This window comes from Oryctolagus cuniculus, chromosome 6 (assembly GCF_964237555.1).
Source record: "Oryctolagus cuniculus chromosome 6, mOryCun1.1, whole genome shotgun sequence".
In the NCBI taxonomy this organism is placed as follows: domain Eukaryota; kingdom Metazoa; phylum Chordata; class Mammalia; order Lagomorpha; family Leporidae; genus Oryctolagus; species Oryctolagus cuniculus.
The window spans coordinates 71,632,642-71,659,022 of record NC_091437.1 but is presented as its reverse complement, the minus strand read 5'-3'; the positions used below and the strand labels follow the sequence as shown (position 1 = coordinate 71,659,022).

At 39.7% G+C, this 26,381-nt stretch overlaps 1 protein-coding gene and 1 pseudogene across 9 annotated transcripts in view; one reads left to right on the top strand and one right to left on the bottom strand.

The window, feature by feature from the left end:
• The window catches only part of SPIDR (scaffold protein involved in DNA repair), a 469,038-nt gene that overhangs the window by 316,016 nt on the left and 126,641 nt on the right, over positions 1-26,381 (bottom strand). The gene's annotated exons all lie outside the window — the stretch shown is intronic.
• The window catches only part of LOC127490634 (ras-related protein Rab-5B pseudogene), a 102,200-nt pseudogene continuing 78,795 nt past the window's right edge, over positions 2,977-26,381 (top strand).

The following is a 26,381-nucleotide window of genomic DNA, read 5'->3' as shown; positions in this document are numbered from 1 at the left end:
GGCTCTTATTCAGATTTTGCAGCTATCTCCACACTGTCTTCCAGTGTGGCTTTACCAGTTTACATTCCAGTTAATAGTGGATTAAGGTTCTTTTTTCTCAACATCCTCACTAGCATTTGTTTTATGTTCAGTTCTGTATGAAAGCCATTATAACTGAGGTGAGGTGAAACCTCATTGTGGTTTTGATTTCCATTTCCCTAATGGCTAGTGATACTGAGTATTTATTCATTTGTCTAATGGCCATGTGGAATTGCACTTTTGAAAAATGTCTCTTTAAGTCCTTGGCCCACTTCTTAACGGGTTGTTTTGTTGTGGAGTTCCTTGATCTCCTAACATATTCTGGTTATTAATCCTTTATCAGTTGCATGGTTTGCAAATAACTTCTCCCATTCTGTCAGTTGCCTCTTCACTTTCCTGAGTGTTTCTTTTGCAGTACAGAAGATTCTCAATTTGATATAATCCAATTTATAATTTTGGCTTTGATTACCTGTGCCACTGGGGCCTTTTCCAAGAACTCTTTGTCTGTGCCAATGTCTTGCAGGGTTTCCCCAATGTTTTCTAATAATTTGATGGTATTAGGTCATAGATTTAGGTATTTAATCCATTTTGAGTGGATTTTTGTGTAAGGTGTAAGGTAGGGGTCTTGCTTCATACTTCTGCATGTGGAAATCCTGTTTCCCCAGCACCATTTGTTGAAGAGACTGTCCTTGCTCCAGGGATTGGTTTTGTCTCTTTTGCCAAATATAAGTTGTTTGTAGATGCTTGGATTGATTTCTGGTGTTTCTAATCTGTTCCATTAGTCTATCCATCTGTTTTTGTACCAGTACCATGCTGTTTTGATTATAACTGCCCTGTACTATGTCTTGAAATCTGGTGTTATGATGCTTCTGGCTTTGTTTTTATTGTAGAAGACTGCTTTAGTTATCTGGGGTCTCCTGTGTTTCCATATGCATTTCAACATAATTTTTTTTTTCTATTTCTGAGGGGAATAACCTTAGTATTGTGATTGGTATTGCACTGAATGTGTAAGCTGCTTTGAGAAGTATGGACATTTTGATGACTGTTTCTTCCAAGCCATGAACATGGAAGATTTTTCCACTTTTTTGTATCTTCTTCTATTTCTTTCTTTAATGTTGAGTACTTCTCATCATAGAGATATTTGACATCCTTGGTTCAATTTATCACAAGGTATTTGACTTTTTTTTATATAGCTATTGTGAATAGGGTTGATCTAAGAAGTTCGTTCTTGACTTTGGCATTATCTGTGTTTACAGAGGCTGTTAATTTTTGTGTACTTATTTTATATCCTGCTGCTTTAATAAAGCCTTCTATGTATTCCAATAATCTCTTAGTGGAGTTTTGGGGTCCCCTACATATACAATCATGTCATCTGAAAACAAGGAAGTGTGATTTCCTCTTTCCAAATTTGATTCTTGCATAATGGCTCTGGTTAAAACTTCCAGGCTTATATTTTACAGCATTGGTGAGAATGGGCATCCTTGTCTAGTTCCAGGTCTCAGTGAGAATGCTTCCAACTTTTCCCCATTCAATGCAGGGCCTTTACATGTCTTTGATATGCTTTAAACTTGTTCCTTTTATAGATCTGTTTTTGTGAAAATTGTAGCGCCTCTTTTTAACAGTGTCTGCTTAATTGGTTACTCTGCCATTTCAAGAGTTAGGTCCTGTAAGCTCTTTGTGACTCTGTTAAATAGTTTTGAGTTATGTGATGATTTCATGTGCTAACTCTTATGTTCAAGGTTTTATTTCTGGTTTATTCGACAACAAGAGACCTAAAATTCATATTCTGCCAAGGTAATCTATTGTGTACTCTACTGTCTCTGTTAAGTTTAGATTAAAAAAAAAATTAAGTCTTAAAAAACTATGTTAAACATCATTATAATTAAATCTGGTCTAAAAGTGTTAAAATTGCCCTAATTAAATAAATGACTGTCACTTCAAAATGTTAAGAAATTCTAATCTAACCAAATAATGTAAGTTCTTTTGGCACCTTTAACACTTTCTAAAAATCAAAGTTCTAAATTCTCTAAACTTTTGGTATCTCCAGAAGGGCCCCTGGAAATGTCAAAAGATATATCTCTCATCTTTCAGAGATAATAACCAATCGGAATGTTTAAATTAAAAGTGCTGCCAAGATGTAAAATAATTCAACACTCTACTAAAATTCCTCACAACCCACAAGGACAATCATCAAAAAACAAAATAAAAACTTACAAAACAAAAAGGGGGAATCATACCCCCACAAGACCAGGTAGGAATGGCCATGCTCATCTTAACTATTTTAAATTTTCCAAAACATCAGCCCTTGTCAGCCTTTTACAATCCCTCCAAGTACTCTACCTTTCGGTTAGGGTAAAAATGGAAAAACCCACCAACGGGATGCTGGCAAGGACCAGACCTACTGATAGGTGCTGGTACAGGATTTGGATGTGTTCCCTCAGGGGAATTCCAATCCCCTATGGGTACCTGTGAGAAACCTTAAATATCCCCCCTTTTGCCAAAGAACGTCACCCAGGAAGACCCCGTCCTGAGGAGTGATTTTTCCTTTTCTCTTACAAGGATAAAAAGACCATATTGGACCCTCTGCCTCATTGTAACTGGATCATCACGGTACATCAGGAGTGCTGCTTCTATGCTAATCGCTCTGGCGCTGTGCAGGACAAATTCAAGACCCTCCAAGAAGATCTTGAAAACTCTCATTACCTGAGGTCGGGCCTTGGGGGATGGCTTCCTTATCTCCTCCCCCTTGTGGGCCCCTTGGTCTTTCTTGTAAATTTGTCCAAGATCACATCGCTGCAGTCCAGTTAATGGTGGTCTGACAAAAATATGCCACTCTTTAAGAACTGGGTTATGCTGCTCTTTAAGCGCTAGATTGGGAACTCTATACATTCGCCCATGGCCACTGCCAAGATGTAGAGGTATAATACATAATACCCTGAGTTGCTGAGGTGGTAGCCAATGACGGGTAAGATCCACTGGGGCAGCCCTTAACAGCTGGAGTAGTAGCCAAAGACGGGTAAGATCCCCAGAGGGGGACAACCTAAGACAGACATGCTCCCTAAAGGGCTGATCCCAGTCAGAGGGGACAACCTAAGACAGGCACACTCTCCACTCAGTTCCTCTTTCTCTTTAATATAAAAAAAGGGGGAAATCTGTGGGGGAATTAGGCACAGGAGGCAATTCAAAGATGGCGCCCAAAGGAAGTAAGGTAGGTGGTACCCAGAGTTGTTTACCACCTAAAGCTGACTGGCTGCGCAGCATCAAGGGAGGTGACGACAACTGATGACGAGTGTACAGACATATGGCTGGTCCTGTAAAAAGTCTCCCCATAAAATGACCTTGTAAGTAATTGGTTGGTCCTTATGCCCTGCCCCAGTAATCCTGCAGTCCTGTGCTTTAAAAGGCTTTGCAATGCATGCAATAAATGAGTTCTTGCTTACTTGACTTCACTCCCCGCTGCATCTGACTGTCCCCGGGATTGGGGGGATGGGGAACAGGAGAGCGGCGCACTTAACCTTTCTTCAGACCCAGTCCATCCTTATTCGGGTGGACTACTACCCTGCAATTCAACACCATGGGTTTTTTACAAATTGCCTCGATTGTGTTGAGGAACAATTCTTCTAAACCCGATTTGCTTAAGGTTGTCATTGTGAAAGGGTATTGTATTTTATCAAATGCTTTTTCTGCATCTATTGAGATAATCATATGTTTATTATTCTTCAATTTGTTAATGTGATGTATCACATTGATTTGCCAATGTTGAATCATCCCTGCATACCAGGGATAAATCCCACTTGGTCCAGGTAAATCATCTTTATGATGTGTTTTAGATTTGATTAGCTAGAATTTTGTTGATGATTTTTGCGTCTATGTTCATCAAGGAAATTGGTCTATAGATCTCTTTCTCTGTTGCAAATTTTTTCAGCTTTAGGAATTAAGGTGATGCTAGCTTCACAGAAAGAATTTGGGAGGATTCTCTCCCTTTCAATTGCCTTGAATAATTTGAGAAGAATTAGAGTTAGTTCTTCTTTAAATGTCTGGTAGAACTCAGCAGTGAAGCCATCCAGTCCCAGGCTTTTCTTTTTGGGAGGATTTTTATTACTGATTCAATTTCCACCTTGGTCATGGGCTGTTTAGGTTTTCTATGTCTTCTTGACTCAATTTTGGTGGGTTTTATGTGTCTAAGCATCTATCCATTTCTTTCAGATTTCCTGGTTTGTTGGCAGTTAGTATTCTGTAGTAATTTGTGATGATTTTTAAAAAAATGTCCATGATGTCTGCAGTTACATCTACTTTTTCATCTCTAATTTCATTAATTCGGTCTTTTCTCTCTATTTTTTTGGTTCATTGGGTCAATGGTGTGTCAGTTTTGTTTATTTTTGGGAAAACCAGCTATTTATTTTGCTGATCTTTTGTATTTTTTAATCAAATTTATTTACACCTTCTCTAATTTTTAATTATTTCTTTTCTCCTATAATTTTTGATTTGGGTCTGGTTTGCTGTTGTTTTTCTAAGTCCTTGAGATACACTAACAGTTCATTTATTTGGTGCCTTTCCAATTTCTTGGTGTAGAAACTGATTACTATAAACTTTCCTCTTAACACTGCTTTTGCTGCATCACATAAGTTTTGATATGTTGTACTGCCATCTTCATGTATTTCCAGAAATTTTTTGATGTCTTCTATGGTCCACTATTCATTAAGGAACATGTTGTTCAGTCTCCATGTGTTTGCATATGTTCTAGAGATGCCTGAGTTGCTGATTTCCAGCTTCATTCCATTGTTTTATGAAGATGCATGGTATGATTTAGATTTTTTTGAGTTTGCTAAGTCTTGTTTTATGGTCTAGCGTGTGGTCAATCCTAGAGAAAGTTCCATGTACTGGTGAGAAGAATGTGTATCCTGCAACTGTAGGATGGAAAGTTCTGTAGATATCTATTAGGTCCATTTGCTCTATAGTGTTGATTAACACTCCTGTTTTCTTGCTGATTTTCTGTCTGCTTTATCATTTTCTTGCTGAAAATGCAGTACTGAAGTCCCCATTACTATTGTATTGGAGTCTATGTCTCCCTTTAAATCCCTTAACACTTCTTTAAATGGCTTGGTTCCCTGTAATTAAGTGTACATATGTTTATAACAGTTTCATCTTCCTGCTGAGTTGATCCCTTAATTAATTGTGTCTTTCTTTGTCTCTTTTAACAGTTTTTGTGTTAAAGTCTATTTTATTTATCTTTGTCTGATATTAGGATAGCTACACCAGCTCTTTTTTGGTTTCTGTTGGCATGGAGTATCTTTTTTTATCCTTTCACTTTAAGTCTCTGTGCATCTTTCTTGGTGAGATGTATTTCTTGTAGGCAGCAAACTGATGGTTTTTTTTTTTTTTTTTTTTTTTAATCCATTTAGCCAGTCTGTGTCTTTAAACTGGAGAGGTGAGGCCATTTATATCCAAGGTGACTATTTATAAGTAATGACTTTGCCCTGCCATTTTTCCATAAATATTCCTATTTTTTACTTTGAATTTCTTTTGTACTTTTACTGGGAGATTTCTTGCCTTTACCTTCTTTCTTAGTGATGACCATGCTTCTGTGTTTCTGTATGCAGCACATCATTAAGCATCTTTTGCAAGGCTGGAAGAGTGATGGCAAATTCTTTCAATTTCTGTTTGTAATGGAAGGTATTTATTTCACCTTTATTCATAAATGAGACCTTTACAGGGTACAGTGTTCTGGGTTGGCAGTTTTTTTCTCTTAAGACTTGGAATATATCTCACCATATTCTCCTAGCCTGGAGGGTTTTTGATGAGAAGTCTGCTGTGAGTCTAATTGGAGATCCTCTGAAAGTAATCTTGTGTTTCTCACGTGCACATTTTAGAATCTATTATTTATGTTTTACTGTAGAGAGTTTGATTACAATGTGTCCTGGTGAAGATCTTTTCTTGTCATATCTATTAGGAGTTCTATGTGCTTCCTGCACTTGGATGTCCCTTTCTTTCTTCAAATTAGGTAAGTTTTTTCTGTTATTGTTTCACCAAAAAAGCCTTCTAATCCTTTCTCTCTTTCCACACTTTCAGGAACTCCTAGAACCCATACACTGGGTCATTTGATAGTGTCCTATAGATTCCTAACAGTTTTTTAGTTTTCTAATTTCTTATTTTTGGTCTGACTGTATAACTTCCTGCGATTTGTCTTCTAAGTCAGAAAATTCTTTCTTCTTCACCGATTCTGTTGTTAAGGCTTTCAACTGCATTTATTTGTTATACTGAATTCTTCATATCCAAGATTTCATTTTGATTGATTTCTCTTTAAGATCTCAATTTTGTAGGAGAAATTCTCTTTCATATCATATACAGATTTCATAAGATCGTATATTTTTGCTTCTGATTATTTCTAAGTAATCTTATGGTTAATTTTTTGAATTCCATTTCTGGCATTTCTTCAGTCTCTTCATCTTCATAATCCAGTACTGAAGTGTTGTATTCTTTTGGGTGCATCATGTTGTATTCCTTATTCTTGTTTCTTGAATTGGTATGTTTATTATTCAGCATTTGTTGGGATACCTGTTGGTTTCTTCTTTGTTTTTTCACTGTGGCAGCTTTTGTCTTTGGATTATGCCTGTGTGGATTAGCAGAGTATCTACTTTTTCAGTGAATAACTAGAGATGTGTAGTTTGTGTGTCCAGTGAGCTCTGTTCTGTGCTCTGGTGTGAAGGGAGTTTCCAAAATGAACCCAGGTTGGGCATGGTAAATCAATCAATCAATCTCTCTCTCTCTCTCTTCCTCCCTCCCTCTTTTATCATCATAGGGGAGGTTTGTTCTTCTCTGCAGGCATAGACTCAGCTCACCTCCTCTACTCAAAAGAGACCAGTGCCTGTTCACTATCCCCAGTGGGTATAATATTTGTCCGTGCTGCCACAAGAACCGCACAAAGCATCTATGCAGTCCTTGGTCCAAGCATAGATTCCACAGTGATGTCCCTCACCAGGGAACCAGAGAGCCCTGAGCGTGTGGAACCTCCCACAGTGACTGCCCAAAGTCCTAGCCATGCCCTCAGCCTTCCCATGCAGCCTCAGTGTTTTCACAGACCCAGCACAAAAGCCTTCCACAGTCACAAGCACCCAGCTCCCTGTCAGTTCTCCCCACCATACTCAGGAGTCTCTGCTTGGCTGGTTGCTGGGTACAGATATGAGCTAGCACAGCTGTCAACATACGTCCAAAATGAGGCCCCCTTTCTATCAGCTTGTTACAGGATGCTATTGCAGGGTGATTGGGAGACAGAAACATGGCTCCCTGTTTTTTTTTTTTCTTTTTTCTTTTTTAGTTCAGCAGGTACACTATCCCCTCAGGGCCCCAAGCCAGATTCGCTTCAGGCTCTTCCTAAAGCTTTATCACCAGGGGTTTGGGCCTGCTGAAGATTGATCTCACCTTACTCTCTGAAACTGGTGCAGAGGCTCTTGCTGCTGGAGTCCTGAGTTTTGCATCTCCACACTCTCTATGTAGTCCACAGTGTCCCTTTAATTTGCATGCAATTTCCTTTGCTGCTTTTTCCCCAACTCTTCTCTGACTCACTCCCTCCACTTTTTTTAAACTATCATCTCAAAATTAGAGCAGTAAGCTCCCTCCCTACTCCAATATCTTAATCCAATCTCCTGATATTTTCTGTTTGCCTAGATATACACTAAAGCTCTGGTGCATGACAGGGCCATTAGTAGGTTATACAATGCAGCCTCAGGTTATTCCAGCACCAGCAACAATTTCTCCTCCAATATTTAATTTTCCAGTGCGTTAGTATATCCATGTAGTTTATTATCTATATTAAATTATAAATGTAACATATATATATATATATATATATATATATATCATATACTCGCTTGAATGGGTCTTTTTTTCCCAGTCAATTCACAACGTACGGGACCCCATCAACCTAGACAGATCAGCATGGCCATCACTGTGGCAGGCACACGGATGGAAACAATGAAAGAGAAAGGACCGCTACATGTTCATGTGCACAGGTGTGCCTGTGTGCAGTGGTGGTGGGGGTAGCTCTAGGGTTTCTTTTATTTGCTCATCTACATAAAACAAAAGGCTGATTACGTTTGGCCTTTTCTGTGGATTATATAGTTAAATTCTTTTTAAGAGTCTTTCAAAATACACCATCCATCCCTCCAACTCTTAAAAAAAATCTGCTTGGGTGGTCATCTGCTGACTGATACATTTCAAATGAGAAAAAGTAAGCTGCTTACCCATTAATAATAGCCACTGGGGCACATGTTTTCCACACAAGATAGCTTCTATGTAAATATGGAAAGTGAGCCACAAAAAGCACCTAAGCAGTTCAGACTGAAAATGAAACTCGTCAACACTGAGAACTCTTCATCTGATTTTAGAACTCCATATTTATATCATTTTGCTACAAGATGTCATTTCTTTAAGATAAAGCTTTGCATTCCATCTTAGAGCAAGGTCTCTCACCCCTGGCACCATTACCATTTTCGGTTGGACAACATGCTGAGGCCATCCTGTGCACTGTAGGATGTCCAGCATTGTCCAGAGCCTATACCTACAGGATGACAGTAGCACCTGTCCCTCCAGTTATGTGAACCAAAAATGTCTCCAGGGAAGGATGCCTGAGTCCCATATTGTAACGCCTGATTTTGACTTCTGGCTCCAGCTCTTGATTTCAGATTCCTGCAGTATGGACCCTGGGAGGCAGCAGTGATGGCCCAAGAAGTTTCATCCTACCACCCCATGGGAGACCTGGATTGAGTTCACAGCTCCTGGCTTAGGGCTGCCTCCCACAATCCTCCTACCCTTGTTAAGCATTTGGGAAGTGAAATAGCAAGTGAGAGATCTCTCTGTATCTGTTTCTCCTTGTCTCTCTTTTGCCTCTTTAATAAATTAAAAATGTCTCTAGGCTAATCCTCCGCCTGCGGTGCCAGCACCCTGGGTTCTAGTCCCGGCTGGGGTGCTGGATTCTGTCCTGGTTGCACCTCTTCCAGTCCAGCTCTCTGCTGTAGCCCGGGAGTGCAGTGGAGGATGGCCCAGGTCCTTGGGCCCTGCACCCAAGGAGTATCTGGCTCCTGGCTTCGGATCGGCACAGCGCACTGGTCGCAATGCGCCGGCCATAGCAGCTGCTTGAGGGGGTGAACCAATGGAAAAAGGAAGACCTTTCTCTCTGTCTCTCTTTCACTGTGTAACTCTGCCTGTCCAAAAAAAAAAAAAAAGTCTCTAAACATTGCCAAATGTCCCTTAGGGGACAAGATCATCCTTGCAGTTGAGAACAACTCTCCCAGAAATAAGTCAACAAATAACCAACCACAGGGCCCTGTGCTACAAACTCACATACAAACGTGAAAAGAATTCATGCTGCTTCACAGGGATGGCGGAAGCTTCACCCAAATAGTTACAAAACATGTGGCAGAAGTAATGTATTAGAGGTATTGCTGGGCCTCCAAGGAGGACCCGAAACAGAAGCAATAAGACCATTTGGGACAAAAGGATAGAGCAGCGAAGAGAACACCATCAGGAAAGCTTTGCTTCCCAGGATCTACCTGAAGCTGAATGCTAAATGTGAGTTAATCAGGCAGAGAGGAAAGGAAATACATATCATGAAGAAGGGACAGGAGGACCAAGAATATGAGGTCAGGGAAAACACAGGAGATGCAGGAAAGTTTAGAAGAAGTGGCAAGAGATAAGGCTGCAGTGGGGCCATGCAGATCACAGCAGGGCATATGCCTTCCTTCTGAGGCAGTGAGGTCCACTGGCAGTTTTAAACAGGGGCTAACAACATCAGATGTTAATGTGGGATGATCATGCCAACAACATTCTATAGAACAGAAAGTGAAATGAGAGAGAGAAGGGATCCGGCCAGCACGCAGGGAAAGCAGCTAGCTAAAAGGTTCTTCCACTGTCAGGGTAACACATGAAAAGGGTCTCAGTGATAACAGGAATAGAGAGACAGAATTGATAGAAAAAGAGAAAAAAGATGCAACAACACTTGAGGACTCAGATGTTAGGGATGAAAGTGAACATGGAATCAAAGCAGACCTCAGGCATCTAGTATGAGCAACCAGTCATCTGAGGCATGTGCACCCAGAAAGGGAATTCAGGAGACACATCTGAAAAGGCAGTCACTATTATGGAACTTGATTTTGATGAACTAAGGTTGCAATGCCTGGGGAAAACCTGGGGTGAAACTAACATCAATAGGCCATAGCTCTGCAGGTCTAGAATTTTAAGAGTGATGTAGAATGGAACTACAGCTTCAAGAATCATGAGGCCAGAAACAGTTGTGATGGCATGAGTTAGAGAAGACTGTCCATGAATAGCATGTAGAAAGTAAAAAGAGAAGGCCCAGGCTGGGATCTTGGTAAGATTATCAACATTTAAGCTATTTGTAGGTAAGAAGAGACAGACAAGAGCTTTGCATATGACAAAGGAGATTGTACAAAGTCAGAGGACCTTGGGAAGAATGTTTTGAAGAATAAAGGAAAACAGAAGACCTGACTATTCTTTTAGGAAGCTTTCATCTGATACTTTATTTTATTTCACAAATATAAAGGATAGCATAAAATGACACATGGACTCAGCTATGCACAACTGACATGATAATCTTGGAGTAAAATCATGAGAACCACAAAATCCAAATGAATTTCCTCAGTGAAGAATTTAAGAGCAGTAAGATTAGTAAGATTTAGTAGCAGCTTAGATAGTACTTTGGAATTTCTTGGCATCAATGCATGTCAATCAATATTAGGCATTTTTGGCTTAAGCTATCAAATCTTTAATGAAAACTAGCTGATGAATAAGAATATATTGACCACTTATTACCTACATGCTATCTTACCTGCTACAGTTAATACAAAGAAAATTTCAAATCCATCCTTGTACTTACATATTTAATTTAAAAACTGAAAACATTAAAAACTAAACATACAAAGTGGTTCACAGACAATTTCATATGCAGATGTAGCAAAGAAGACAGAAGATCACATGGAGTAATTTTAGCCAAGAAAGTATTTACTAAGAGACTTTACTTTTATGTGGTCTTAGTCTGAGCCCTACTCCATATTAGCAAGCTACTTTAGGGATCTTAGTGATGTTCCCATTTACCAATTGGTGATGCAGTAAAACCCAATATATTGGGCATTTAGTAAATGCTAGCTGTTCTTTCTAGCCCCAATAGTAATCTATACACACAAATGGGTTTTTAATTTTCTATTTTAAAACTGTACATTTATTCTGCAAATATTTTTCTTCTTGCAAGAGGATTTCTACATAAAGGTCAAAGGCACATAACAAATAATTACTTTAGAATATTTTTGAATGACATAGTTGAAATTTCCTTTGTCTCTCTTCCTATGCCTACCTCCTGGATTAGGCATTCATTAATATCCTGTGTATGTCACAGGATATTTCATTAATATCTTGTGTATGTCACTGTAATATCATATACATGTATAACACTATTTTGCAAGAACAGGGCATATTAGTTTTCATTTCTACATAGTATTCCAGAGTCCGAATATACCATTTTTTATCTATTTCAATATTGCTAGATTCTTAAGATTTTGCATTATTTCACATTGCAGCATTATTGCACCACACATGTGCTATATTTGTTTCACTGGGCATACACATGGCAGATTCTCTGTGATGTACATCAACTCAGGGGATTACTGGATAGTCCATTCTCAACTTTACCCACAACTGTGAGATCACTCTGTGGAGCCACTGTACTGATAGACCCACTAGCAGTGTCTGAAATCTGTAATGCAGCATCAGTTTATATATTTTTATATACTAAAGTGTTACCTATCTGATGGGTGTAAAATAGTATCTCTCTGATATGTCTCTGATGATTCGTATGGCTGAGCATCTGTGCACTTGTTTACTGGCCATTCATATTTTCTCTTCAGTGAAGTGCCTGTTCATATGTTTCACTTATTTCTCTCGTAAGAGACACAATGAATCTTTTTTATTACCTGGATGTTGTTGTTAAAATAAAAAAGGTAGTCAGAAAATTGCTTTTTGAACTTAAAAGTCACAGAGAATAAACTCAATATACAATGCTGACATATTTTCTAGGACCTTAAGAAAATTCTTTTACCCAGAGACTTTTTTAACCAGTTATTTCTGATAGATTAACTAATGATAAACAGTGACCAAAGGTTATGTGGGTAAAATTTTTCTTCCTTGGAAATTTTATTCGTAATCAAATTATCTTCACTAAGAAATGTGTTATTTTATACACAAAAAATAGATTTCAAGTGTCAAAATAAAGATTAACAATATATTTTTAAAAACATATTTTCCAACTTTTTTTCTGCTATCTTTAGAAAGCTAACTAATGACAAACTCCTTCTTGACACTGTTACATATTCATTTCTTCAGGTATGAAAATCATTTACAGAAATAATACAAAAGAGTTACTAAGGATCTTTTACAGCAGAAAAACAACTGCAGTGGTCAAAGTCCCAGAACAGAAAGTGTCACTATATCTATAACCATCATTTGCAAGTGTTTAAAACACAATACAATTACAACTACAAGGAATCACTTTTCCTGATGTAAGCAACTTCGGAATAAGGAGCCTTCTGAATAAGAGATTAAGCATCACAAGCAACAAGAATAAAATTTAAGCAAGCAGGAGTTTCTGGGAAATCCGTCACCAAGGGAAACAGCCTGGTACTGTTTCCACAACAACATACTAAACTGCCCTTGGTTGATGTCATCTGCAATTTATCCAAAGTACAAAGTAGTCAATATTGACCCAGATTCCAAAGTTTAGCAGTACTTTGAAAGTAATATCTGGTGCAATTTACTTCTAACTATACAGAGAATCAACCTCACTATCCCCGAAAATATAGCCTTCAACCTTTAGGCAGCCACAGGGTCTCTCACATCTCAGCAACCATGCATCTCCACTAAGACCTGTTTCAGGCATCAGGGCTGATTGATCACAGATGGACAACTGACCAAAGTTGATCCCATCAGAGTCTCTTCCACCAGATTTTGTGGTGATAAAGTCTAGGAAGTAGAAGCTAAGTGGAAGCTAGTAAGTTACACTACTTACAGTTCTCCATTAAAAGTGCAGGAGCTCTATTGTTGAGGTTCCCCAAGCTGACCTGAGGCCCAGTTCATCCTTCAACTTTATTTTAGATTCCTCAGGATACCCAGCATTTTTCCAATAAATTTCTTCTTTATTTATTTATATATTTATTTTTAAAGATTTCTTCTTCTTTTAAAACTAGGCTGGATTTTTTTTTCTGGTAATTGCTACCAAGAAGCTAACTTCCAGCTGAATATTTCCAAAAAAGAAAGTTTCCCTTAAATAAATATTTACCTGGTACATACCATGTTTAAAGTATTATGGGAGACATGAGAGTATTTTAGGTATGGAAAGCCAGGACACTCTGGAAAAAAAAAAAAAAGAGGACCTAAATGAAAGATCTCTGTGAGTGAGATCCCAGTAGAAAGAACGGGCCATCAAAGAAGGAGGTACCTTTCTCTGAAGGGAGGAGAGAACTTCCACTTTGACTATGACATTGTCTAAATAAGATCAGAGTTGGCAAACTCAAAAGGCTTCCATAGCCTTGGCAACTCATGAAAAGAGCCTAGGGAGATTACTGACACCATAAACAAGAATGTCAAATTGTTAAGTCAACAACAGGAGTCACCGTGTACTTACTCCTCATGTAGGATCTCTGTCCTTAATGCGTTGTACAATGTGAATTAATGGTATAACTAGTACTCAAACAGTATTTTACACTATGTTCTGTGTGGGTGCAAACTGATGAAATCTTTATTTAATATATACTAAAACGATCTTCTGTATGTAAAGATAATTGAAAATGAATCTTGATGTGAATGGAATGGGAGAGGGAATGGGAGTTGGGAGGGTTGCGGGTGGGAGGGAAGTTATGGGGGGAAAAGCCATTGTAACCCATAAATTGTACTTTGGAAATTTATATTTACTAAATAAAAGTTTAAAAAAAGTATTATGGGAGATAGACTATTTAATGAGACACTATTGCATAATGAAATTCAAGCATGGAATTAACATATGAATGGCTCGTATGAATATTCCAAATGAACAGAGAATGGAGTCCTTATTTCTGAGCCATCTGAAAATAGCATACTGGTCCTATGACCTATACTGGTCCTCAAAGGATTGGAAAATTCTTAACAGATACAGATGCACAAAGAGAGATGGATGAAAACCCATAGGCAGGAAAATACAATGGATATTTATGATATATAGATATATAGATGAGTGCAAGTAAGTGAAAATTTAGAGTTCATATTGAGTAACAAGAGAAAATACAAATACATAATCCTACAGACTGGGTGAGTGGAAAGTTGTGGAAGTTCTTTAAAAAAAAGATTATTTATGTATTTCAAAGAGTTACAGAGTGAGAGTGAGAGACACAAATAGAGAGAGAGAGAGAGAATCTTCCATCTGCTGATTCACTCCCCAGAAGACCGCAAGGACCAGGGCTAGGCCAGAACGAAGTCAGGAGCCAGGAGCTTCTTCCATGTCTCCCATGTAGGTGGCAGGGGCCCAAACACTTGGCCATCATCCAGGAGCTGGAGCTGGATAGGAAGTGGAGTAGTCTGGACACAAACTGGTGCCATATTGGATGTCGGCATTAAAGATGGCAGCTTCACCTGCTATGCCATAATGCCAGCCCTGCTGTAGAGGATTTTGAACGTCAACTTTAAGACTTTAAACATCTTCTGAAGAAAGCAGAAAGCTTCTGAAAATGTCTGAATCAGTAAGGAAGATGAACTTAGAAGGTACACTGAGAAGAAGGTTAACAAAGGGAAGACTAATAGAAAGTTACTGCAAACATCCGAACATAATTCTCTACATTGCAGAGTTGTACATCTGCTCTCAGATGGTTCAATTCACACACTTACCAGTATCTCAAATTCGATTAAGTTCAAAATTGAACTTTTTTTTTTACTTTTATTTAATGAATATAAATTTCCAAAGTACAGAATATGGATTACAATGGCTTCCCCCCCATAATGTCCCTCCAACCCGCAACCCTCCCCTTATCTACTCCCTCTCCCCTTCCATTCACATCAAGATTCATTTTCGATTCTCTTTATATACAGAAGATCACTTTAGCATACATTCAGTAAAGATTTCAACAGTTTGCTCCCACACAGAAACATAAAGTGAAAAATACTGTTTGAGTACTAGTTATAGCATTAAATCTCAATGTACAGCACACTGAGGACAAAGATCCTACATGAGGAGTAAGTGCACAGTGACTCCTGTTGTTGACTTAACAAATTGACACTCTTGTTTATGGCATCAGTAATCACCCTAGGCTCTTGTCATGAGCTGCCAAGGCTATGGGAGCCCCCTGAGTTCACTGACTCTGATCATATTCAGACAAGGCCATGGTCAAAGTGGAAGTTAACTCTTCCCTTCAGAGAAAGGTACCTCCTTCTTTGAAGACCTGTTCTTTGCACTGGGATCTCACTCGTGGAGATCTTTCATTTAGTTTTTTTTTTTTTTTTCCCCAGAGTATCTTGGTTTTCCATGCCTGAAATACTCTCATGGGCATTTCAGCCGGATCTGCATGCCTTAAGGGCTGATTATGAGGCCAGAGTGCTGTTTAGGACATCTGCCATTCTATGAGTCTGCTGAGTATCTCGCTTCCCATGTTGGATCACTCTCTCCCTTTTTGATTCTATTGGTTAGTATTAGCAGGTACTAAACTTGTTTATGTGCTCCCTTTGGTTCGTAGTCCTATCATTATGATCAATTGTGAACAGAAATTGATCACTGGGACTAGTGAGATGGCATCGGTACATGCCAACTTGATGGGATTGAATTCGAATCCCCTGGTATGTTTCTAACTCTACCGTTTGAGGTAAGTCAGCTTGAGCATGTCCCGAATTGCACATCTCTTCCCTCTCTTATATTTAACAGCAATCACTTTTCAGTTGAGTTTCAGCACTTAAGAAGAATTGTGTATTGATTACAGTATTCAACCAAAAGTATTAAGTAGAACAAACAAAAAAAATACTAAGAGGGATAACATATTAAGCTGCTCATCAACAGTCAGGGTGAGGGCTGACCAAGTCACCGTTTCTCATAGTGTTCATTTCACTTTAACAGGTTTCCTTTTTGGTGCTCAGTTAGTTGTCACCTATCAAGGAGAACAAGTGGTATTTGTCCCTTTGGGATTGGCTTATTTCACTCAACATAATGTTTTCCAAATTCCTAACAGGGATCACTTTTCAGTTAAAATTTAAACACCTAAGAATAATTGTGTGTTAATTAGAGTTCAACCAATGCTACTAGAACAAAAAAAATACTAAAATGGATAAAGTATTACATTGTACATCAACCGTCAGGAAAAGAGCTGATCAAGTCACTGTTTCTCAGTGTCCATTTCACTTCAACAAGTTTCCCCTTTGGTGCTCAGTTAGTTGTCGCCAATCAGGGAGAACATATGATATTTGTCCCTTTGGGACTGGCTTAATTCACTCAGCATGATGTTTTCCAAATTCCTCCATCTTGTTGAAAATGACTGGGTTTCGTTGTTTTTGACTGCTGAATAGTATTCTATAGAGTACATGTCCCATAATTTCTTTATCCAGTCTACTGTTGATGGGCATTTGGGTTGGTTCCAGGTCTTAGCTATTGTGAATTGAGCTGCAATAAACAAAAATGTGCAGACAGCTTGTTTGTTTGCCAATTTCATTTCCTTTGGGTAAATTCCAAGGAGTGGGATGGCTGGGTTGAATGGTAGGGTTATATTCAGGTTTCTGAGGAATCTCCAGACTGACTTCCATAGTGGCTTGACCAGTTTGCATTCCCACCAACAGTGGGTTAGTGTCCCTTTTTCCCCACATCCTCGCCAGCATCTATTGTTGGTAGATTTCTGAATGTGAGCCATTCTAACTGGGGTGAGGGGGAACCTCATTGTGGTTCTGATTTGCATTTCCCTGATTGCTAGTGATCTTGAACATTTTTTCATGTGTCTGTTGGCCATTTGGATTTCATCTTTTGAAAAATGTCTCTTGAGGTCCTTGGCCCATCTCTTAAGTGGGTTGTTTGTTTTGTTCTTGTGGAGTTTCTTGATCTCTTTGTAGATTCTGATTATCAACCCTTTATCAGTTGCATAGTTTGCAAATATATTTTCCCATTCTGTCGGTTGTCTCTTCACTTTCCTGACTGTTTCTTTTGCAGTACAGAAACTTCTCAATTTGATGCAATCCCAAATGTTAATTTTGGCTTTGACTGCCTGTGCTTCTGGGGTGTTTTCCAAGAAGTCTTTGCCGGTACCTATATCTTGCAGGATTTTTCCAATGCTCTCTAATAATTTGATGGTGTCAGGTCATAGATTTAAGTCTTTAATCCATGTTGAGCGAATTTTTGTGTAAGGTGAAAGGTAGGGGTCTAACTTCATGGTTCTGCATGTGGAAATCCAGTTTTCCCAGCACCATTTATTAAATAGACTGTCCTTACTCCAGGGATTGGTTTTGGATCCTTGATCAAATATGAGTTGGCTGTAGATGTTTGGATTGATTTCTGGTGTTTCTATTCTGTTCATTGGTCTATCCATCTGTTTCTGTACCAGTACCATGCTGTTTTGATTACAACTGCCCTGTAGTATGTCCTGAAATCTGGTATTGTGATGCCTCCGGCTTTGTTTTTGTAGTACAAGATTGCTTTAGCTATTCGAGGTCTCCTGTGTCTCCATATGAATTTCTGCACAATTTTTTCCAGATCTGAGAAGAAGGTCTTCGGTATCTTGATTGGTATTGCATTGAATCTATAAATTGCTTTTGGGAGAATGGACATTTTGATGATACTGATTCTTCCAATCCATGAGCATGGAAGATTTTTCCATTTCTTGGTATCCTCTTCTCTTTCTTTCTTTAAGGTTTGGTAATTTTCATTGTAGAGATCTTTAACGTCCTTGGTTAAGTTTATTCCAAGGTATTTGATTGTTTTTGTAGCTATTGTGAATGGGATTGATCTTAGAAGTTCTTCCTCAGCCATGGCATTGTCTGTGTATACAAAGGCTGTTGATTTTTGTGCATTGATTTTATACCCTGCTACTTTGCCAAACTCTTCTATGAGTTCCAATAGTCTCTTAGTAGAGTTCTTTGGGTCCCCTAAATACAGAATCATGTCATCTGCAAAGAGGGATAGTTTGAGTTCTTCCTTCCCAATTTGTATTCCTTTAATTTCTTTTTCTTGCCTAATAGCTCTGGCTAGAACTTCCAGAACTATATTGAATAGCAGTGGTGAGAGTGGGCATCCCTGTCTCGTACCAGATCTCAGTGGGAATGCTTCCAACTTTTCCCCATTCAATAGGATGTTGGCTGTGGGTTTTTCATAGATTGCTTTGATTGTATTGAGGAATGTTCCTTCCAAACCCAGTTTGCTTAGAGTTTTCATCATGAACGGGTGTTGAATTTTATCGAATGCTTTCTCTGCATCAATTGAGATAATCACATGGTTTTTCTTCTGCAGTCTGTTAATGTGGTGTATCACATTGATTGTCTTGTGCACATTAAACCATCCCTGCATACCAGGGATAAATCCCACTTGGTCTGGGTGGATGCTCTTTCTGATGTGTTGTTGCATTCTATTGGCGAGAATTTTATTGAGGATTTTTGCATCTATGTTTATCAGGGTTATTGGTCTGTAATTCTCTTTCAATGCTGCATCATTGTCCGACTTAGGAATTAAGGTGATGCTGGCTTCATAGAAAGAATTTGGGAGGATTCCCTCTTCTTCGATTGTTCTGAATAGTTTGAGAAGAATTGGAGTTAGTTCTTCTTTAAACGTCTGGTAGAATTCAGCAGTGAATCCATCTGGTCCTGGGCTTTTCTCTGTTGGGAGGGCCTTTATTACTGTTTCAATTTCTGTCTCAGTTATGGGTCTGTTTAGGTTTTCCATGTCTTCCTGGTTCAATTTAGGTAGGTTGCATGTGTCCAGGAATCTATCCATTTCTGATAGGTTTCCCTGTTTGCTGGCATACAAGTCCTTGTAGTAATTTCTGATGATTCTTTGTATTTCTGTGGTGTCTGTTGTTACATTTCCTTTTTCATCTCTGATTTTATTGATTTGGGTCTTTTCTCTTCTTTTTTTAGTTAGTTGGGCCAATGAGGTGTCAATTTTGTTTATTTTTTCAAAAAACCAGCTCCTCGTTTGGCTGATTTTTTGTAATGTTTTTCTTGATTCAATCCTGTTGATTTCTTCTCTGATTTTAATTATTTCTCTTCTCCTACTAGATTTGGGTCTGGTTTGCTGTAGGTTTTCTAGATCCTTGAGATGCGTTGAAAGCTCATCTATTTGGTGCCTTTCCAATTTCTTGATGTAGGCACCTATTGATATAAACTTTCCTCTTTTTTTTTTTTTTTAATTTTTTTTTTTTTTTTGACAGGCAGAGTGGACAGTGAGAGAGAGAGAGACAGAGAGAAAGGTCTTCCTTTGCCGTTGGTTCACCCTCCAATGGCCGCCGCGGCTGGCACGCTGCGGCCGGCGCACCGCGCTGATCCGATGGCAGGAGCCAGGAGCCAGGTGCTTTTCCTGGTCTCCCATGGGGTGCAGGGCCCAAGCACCTGGGCCATCCTCCACTGCACTCCCTGGCCACAGCAGAGGGCTGGCCTGGAAGAGGGGCAACCGGGACAGAATCCGGAGCCCCTACCGGGACTAGAACCCGGTGTGCCGGCGCCGCTAGGCGGAGGATTAGCCTAGTGAGCCACGGCGCCGGCCATAAACTTTCCTCTTAACACTGCTTTTGCTGCGTCCCATAAGTTTTGGTATGTTGTGCTGTTATCCTCATTTACTTCCAGAAAATTTTTGATTTCTCTTTTGATTTCTTCTATGACCCATTGTTCATTCAGGAGCATGTTGTTCAATCTCCATGTATTTGCATATGCTCTAGGGATTCCTGAGTTGCTAATTTCCAACTTCATTCCTTTATGGTCTGAGAAGCTGCATGGTATGATTCTAATTCTTTTGAATTTGCTGAGACTTGCTTTATGGCCTAGTATGTGGTCAGTCCTAGAGAAGGTTCCATGTACTGCTGAGAAGAATGTAAAATCTTTAGCTGTAGGATTGAAAGTTCTGTATATATCTGTTAGATCCATTTGGGCTATAGTGTCGTTTAAATCTACTGTATCCTTGTTGATCTTCTGTCCTATTGATCTGTCTATTTCTGAGAGTGGAGTATTGAAGTCCCCCAGTACTATTGTATTGGGGTCTAAGTCTCCCTTTAAGTCCGTTAATGAATCTTTCAGATAAACCGGTGCCCTGTAGTTAGGTGCATATACATTGATAATTGTTATATCTTCCTGTTGAATTGATCCCTTCATCATTATATAGTGTCCCTCTTTGTCTCTCTTAACAGTTTTTGTGGTAAAGTTTATGTTGTCCGATATTAAGATGGCTACGCCCGCTCTTTTTTCATTTCTGTTGGCATGGTATATCTTTTTCCAGCCTTTCACTTTCAGTCTGTATGGATCTTTGTTGGAAAGATGTGTTTCTTGTAAGTAGCAAAAAGTTGGGTTTTGTTCCTTAACCCAATCAGCCAATCTGTGTCTTTTAACTGGACAGTTCAGGCCATTAACGTTCAATGTGACTAATGATAAGCAGTAACTTTGCCCTGCCATTTGCCAAAGATAAGTTCTAATATATGCTTTGAATTCCCTGTGATCTTTTGCTGTGAGGTTTCCTTCCTTTACCTGCTTTCATATTGATGACCATGTTTCTGTGTTTCTGTGTATAACACATCTTTAAGCATCTTTTGCAGGGCTGGACGAGTGGCAACAAATTCTTTCAACTTCTGTTTGCGATGAAAAGTCTTTATTTCACCTTCATTCACAAATGATAGCTTTGCAGGATATAATATTCTGGGCTGGCAGTTTTTCTCTCTTAGTACCTGGGCTATATCTCGCCATTCCCTCCTAGCTTGTAGGGTTTCTGATGAGAAGTCAGCTGTGAGTCTGATTGGAGATCCTCTGAGAGTAATCTGACGTTTCTCTCTTGCACTTTTTAGGATCTTTTCTTTATGTTTCACTGTGGTAAGTTTAATTACAACGTGTCGTGGTGAGGATCTCTTTTGGTCGTGTTTATTAGGGGTTCTGTGAGCTTCCTGTACTAGGATTTCTCTGTCCTTCTCCAAACCTGGGAAATTTTCTGCTAATATCTCACTAAAAAGGCCTTCTAATCCTTTCTCCCTCTCCACGCCTTCAGGAACTCCTAGAACCCGAATGTTGGGTTTTTTAATAGTATCCTGAAGATTCCCGACAATATGTTTTAGATTTCTAATTTCCTCTTCTTTTCTTTGGTCTGACTGTATCCTTTCCTGTTCTCTGTCTTCTAAGTCCGATATTCTCTCTTCTGCTTCACCCATTCTGTTTGTAAGGCTCTCTATTGTGTTTTTCATTTGATCTATTGAATTCTTCACTTCAGTCACTATCACAGTTTCCTGTTGTACTAGTTGTTTCGTTTCATTTTGATTCCTCCTTAATATTTCATTTTCACGAGAGAGATTTTCTATCTTGTCCATTAAGGATTTCTGTAGTTCAAGAATTTGTTTTTGAGAACTTCTTAATGTTCTTATCAATTTTTTCAGATCTGCTTCTTGCATTTCTTCTATGTCATCATCTTCATAATCTTGAATTGGTATGTCTTTTTCATTTGAGGGCGTCATGGTGACTTCCTTGTTTTTATTACCTCGGTTTTTGCGTTTGTTATTTGGCATATTGGAGATATTTGGTTTCTTCACTGTGGTGCTTTTTCTTGTTATACTATGACTCTGGATTAAGTGGACTGTCTGTTTTTGATGGAGCCTTAGAGGCTTCAGATGAGTGTGGCCTGAAAGCTCTGTTTGGTGTGCCAAAGGTGACACTCCCAGGTTAGGAGTGGTCAATCTCTCTCTCTCTCTCTCTTTCTTTTTTTCATTCAAAAGGGAAGTAATTCCGCACAGCTGAACGAAGTTGGAGGTACTTAGCAGGCAACTGATATACCCACAGGAGCCAGAGATCGGAAGCTCTTTCCCAAGGACCACACAGGGAATCTGTTCTGCCCTCAGAGTGGGCTCAGATTCTCCTTCAGTCTCCCACTGGGTTGCCAAAGTTACGGAATTGTAGCGTCTCTGGAGAGTGCTCACGTGAATTCCGTGAGTTCTCTCCCCCACCGTCTCTTTTTTCACAGTCTCAGTTCAGTAGCACCACAAATTTACTAGGTCCTAGTCTCCTGTTAATTCGCCCTGCCCAGAGTCAGGTTTTTCTGCTAGGCTCAGGGCCGGTGCAGACCTGAGGTCGCTCTGCTTATGACGTATGTCCAAGATGGCGCCTGCTCTTTGTCTTGCTCGCCTTTGAGAGGTGAGCGGAGAGAGAAAAACCTGTGTCCGTATCAGTCACCTTTTTTTTTTTCTCTCTCTCTCTCTCTCTTCTAGTTAGCCTGGTGAACTTTTCCCCTCGGGGTTGTTCCCTCTAGTCTCCTCTTTCCGCTTGCTTGCCGGTGTCTCAGGCTATTGAGGTTCGGCTCACCTCGCGTTCCAGCGCTGGTGTGTTGAGTCTGCCGCTGGTGTCCCAAACTGTGGGCTCCCACGCTCTCCACGCAGGTCCGCTGTGAATCACTCGTTCTGGAAGAGTTTCTTCTGCTGTTTCTTTCCCTACTCTTCCTTGAACCTGCAGTATCTCCACTTTTATTAAACTGTCTCTCCCCGGACTATCAGTGTGCTCCCTTCCTATTCCGCCATCTTGCCTCCTCCCGTCGAACTTTGTTTTTAAAGACTTATTTATTCACTTTAAAAGTCAAGTCACAAAGAAAGCAGGAGAGAGGAGAGAGGGAGGAAGGGAGGGAGGCAGGGAAGGAGAGAGAGAGAGAGAGAGGGAAGGAGGGAGGGAGGGAGGGAAGGAGGGAGGGAGGGAGATAGAGAGAGAGAATATCTTCCATCCACTGATTCACTTTCCAGGTGGCCACAATAGCCAGAGTTGGGCCAGGCTGAAGCCAGGAGTCAGGAGCTTCACCTGAGTCTCCCACATGGGTAGCAGGGGCCCAAGGACTTGAGCTACCTTCCACTGCTTTCCCAGGCCATTAGCAAGGAGCTAGCTGGATCAGAACTGGAGGAGCTGGGATACAACCTGCCGTCCATATGTAATGTTGGCGTCATAGGCAGAAATTTTAACTGCTATGCTCCAACACTCGCCCCCAAACTGAACTCTTAATGTATTCCTCACAACCAGCTGTTTGCCCTAGTAACTCCACATTCCACCCAGGTACTCAAACCAGAAGCCCACAGATGGTAAGTTTGTCAGTAAGTCCTGCCTGTAAAATTCACTCAAAGGTGTCCCCTACCCTTCTCCCTACCAAGTGCCATGATGGTAATGGTAATACCTCTAAGTCTCCACTGCTTCTACCCTTGATCTACCCCAGGAGGCTTCCTCCAACTAAAGTAAATAAAAAACAGCAAGAATAACCACAATAGCATCATCACCATTATCATCAAGTTGTCCTACCAGGCTTTAGTTTTAAAGGACTCACACAGGTACTCACTCGCTTGTTCCTCACAACAGCTGAATGTAAAATGATGACAGAAAACTCCTCATGTCTGAAAGGTAGTCACTGTGTGGGAGATGGTGTCCTATAAAAATGAGGGCTGCTCAAGCCCCCACAGCGGTTTTTATCAGGGTGGAGTACCAAGCTCCCTGCTCCCCACTTCCAACTGCACTCTTTCAAAGACCTGCTGGCCTCCATGACTGCAAACGGCTGAGCACTCACTGAGCTGAGACCTCAGTGAACAGCTTTGAGCCTCAGATCAGCAAAGAGTGAACATACATTATGAAATGCTTTTCTGACACCAAGAAGCATAACCCAATTAAAGAACTTCCCCCCAGCATTCTAAAATTCAAGAAAGAAACCTTCTAGAAAAGAAAAGAAATGAAGGGTAATTACTCCTACCAGCTAATAAATTACACTGTAAGATTACAGTTATTAAAAGCTTGATACTGGCCAGCGCCACAGCTCAATAGGTTAATCCTCCACCTAGTGGCGCCGGCACACCAGTTTCTAGTCCCGGTCGGGGTGCCGGATTCTGTCCCGGTTGCCCCTCTTCTAGGCCAGCTCTCTGCTGTGGCCCGGGAAGGCAGTGGAGGATGGCCCAAGTGCTTGGGCCCTGCACCCCATGGGAGACCAGGAGAAGCACCTGGCTCCTGCCATCGGATCAGCGTGGTGCGCCAGCCACAGGGCACCAGCCTTCGCGGCCATTGGAGGGTGAACCAATGGCAAACGGAAGACCTTTCTCTCTGTCTCTCTCTCTCACTATCCACTCTGCCTGTCAAAAAAAAAAAAAAAAAAAAAATTAAAAAAAAAAAAGCTTGATACCAACACAGGAATAGACAAACCAATGAAACAGAAATGAAATTCCAGAAATAGATGAAAACACAAGTCCAAGTTCATATATAAAAAAATAAGAAAAATAAAGAGTCCAAATCAGTGAAGCAAAAACCAAAAGAACCTACTTGGTCCCTTTGCTGCATTTACAATGCGAATGAAAACCATACTCAGCATACTGTCAACATCCAGAAAATGTCATTCTTACTCTAATGAGACACAAAGTTATTGTGAAAGGCCCCAAAGGAACCCTGTAAAGAGACTTCAATCACATTAATGTAGAACTCAGTCCCAGATGACAAGATCAATTGGTAATATTGCAATGATACAATAAATCATCTCTACTGATTTGGGACTTATTCTTGAGTTGATTATCCTTTTCAACTACTTGGCAAGTAAATAGCACAGGGATAAGGTGGTAGTATGTAAGGAACAATACAGAAGGGGTAAAAGCCTATTTGGGGATAACTGACTACCTATTTGAAGAGAGAAAAAGTTGGCATATTAATTACACAGACAGGTATGTAGGTGGAGGTACAGACACTGCAGCATAATTATTTTAAAAACAACCTACAATCATTCACTAATCATGTGCTGGTTATGGTAGTTACACAAGAAAATATAATGCAACCATTAAGAAAGAGGTAGACCCTAAGTCATGATAAGGACATAGAGAATTACAAAAACAATGTATATATCAAGACTTTATGGGTACAAAAACAAATACAGAGGAATACACACAAATGCTCTTACATACACAGAACAGTGGTTGAAGACTTACAGAGAAATTTAATGCATTTCCTTCGGTCGCTAAGATGGCTACTTTTCAATTTAATCATTATTTTAACTGGAAGGCTTTTTGCATGAATATTATTAATTTCTTAATATTCTTCCATTAGTATTATTTAACTCAAAGTAGGGAAGAAGAAAAGTTTTCTGGAGGATCCAGACATTCAGATTTCAAGAGAGGCAAAAACAAAAATCAAAATGGGGAAAGAACAAAAACGAGAGCGATTCAGTCAGGAACCCAACTAATGGGTAGGAGACAACTCTTCATTTCAAGTTATTTAGTAACTAGAGACGTTCTCATTTCAAAATGAATAAAATAAGAAATAAAGAAATATTTCTTAGGCCATCTAGATACATAAATATATCAATAATCACTGGTTTGAGTCACCAAAGGAATGTCTTGACAAAGACTCTAAACTTGAGGGCCTCCAGAGTGCAGGGAGGAAGCAGCAGAAATCACCAACAACTGGCCAGCAACTGACCCAGCTGACCCCTGCAATGGCTTGGAGAATCTGGACAATCATTACCCAATTTTGTTGTATTTCAGGAGGAGGTAAAGAAATCTCCTGATTTTTTTAAGATTTTTTTTTAAGATTTATTTTATTTATTTGAAAGACAGAGTTACGGAGAGAGGTAGAGACAGAGAGAGAGGTCTTCCATCTGCTGGTTCACTACCCAGATGGCCACAACGGCCAGAGCTGTGCCGATCTGCAGCCAGAAGCCAGGAGCTTCTTCCAGGTCTCCCATGCAGGTGCAGGGTCCCAAGGTCTTGGGCATCTTCTACTGCTTTCCCAGGCCATAGCAGAGAGCTGGATCGGAAGAGGAGCAGCCAGGACTAGAACCGGCACTCATATGGGATGCCGGCACTTCAGGCCAGGGCTTTAACCCACTGTGCCACAGCACCAGCCCCCAATTCTCCTGATTTTAAAATACTTGCCACTAACTGAAAAAAAAAATTTTTAAATATGAGCAACATGACCTGGAAATACCAGTAAAAACTATCCTTAAGGGTTAAAAAAATGAAACAATGATTTTTGATATTTCCAACTTTTCTTCAATGCTTCATTTCAATGCTAAACTATAATACTTGACAATAATGCTAAACTAAAATACTTGACAATAATAGGGTCTCAGAAATATATTATAGTTATAGCATAACTATATATACTGTATAGTATTATAGTTTTAGTAT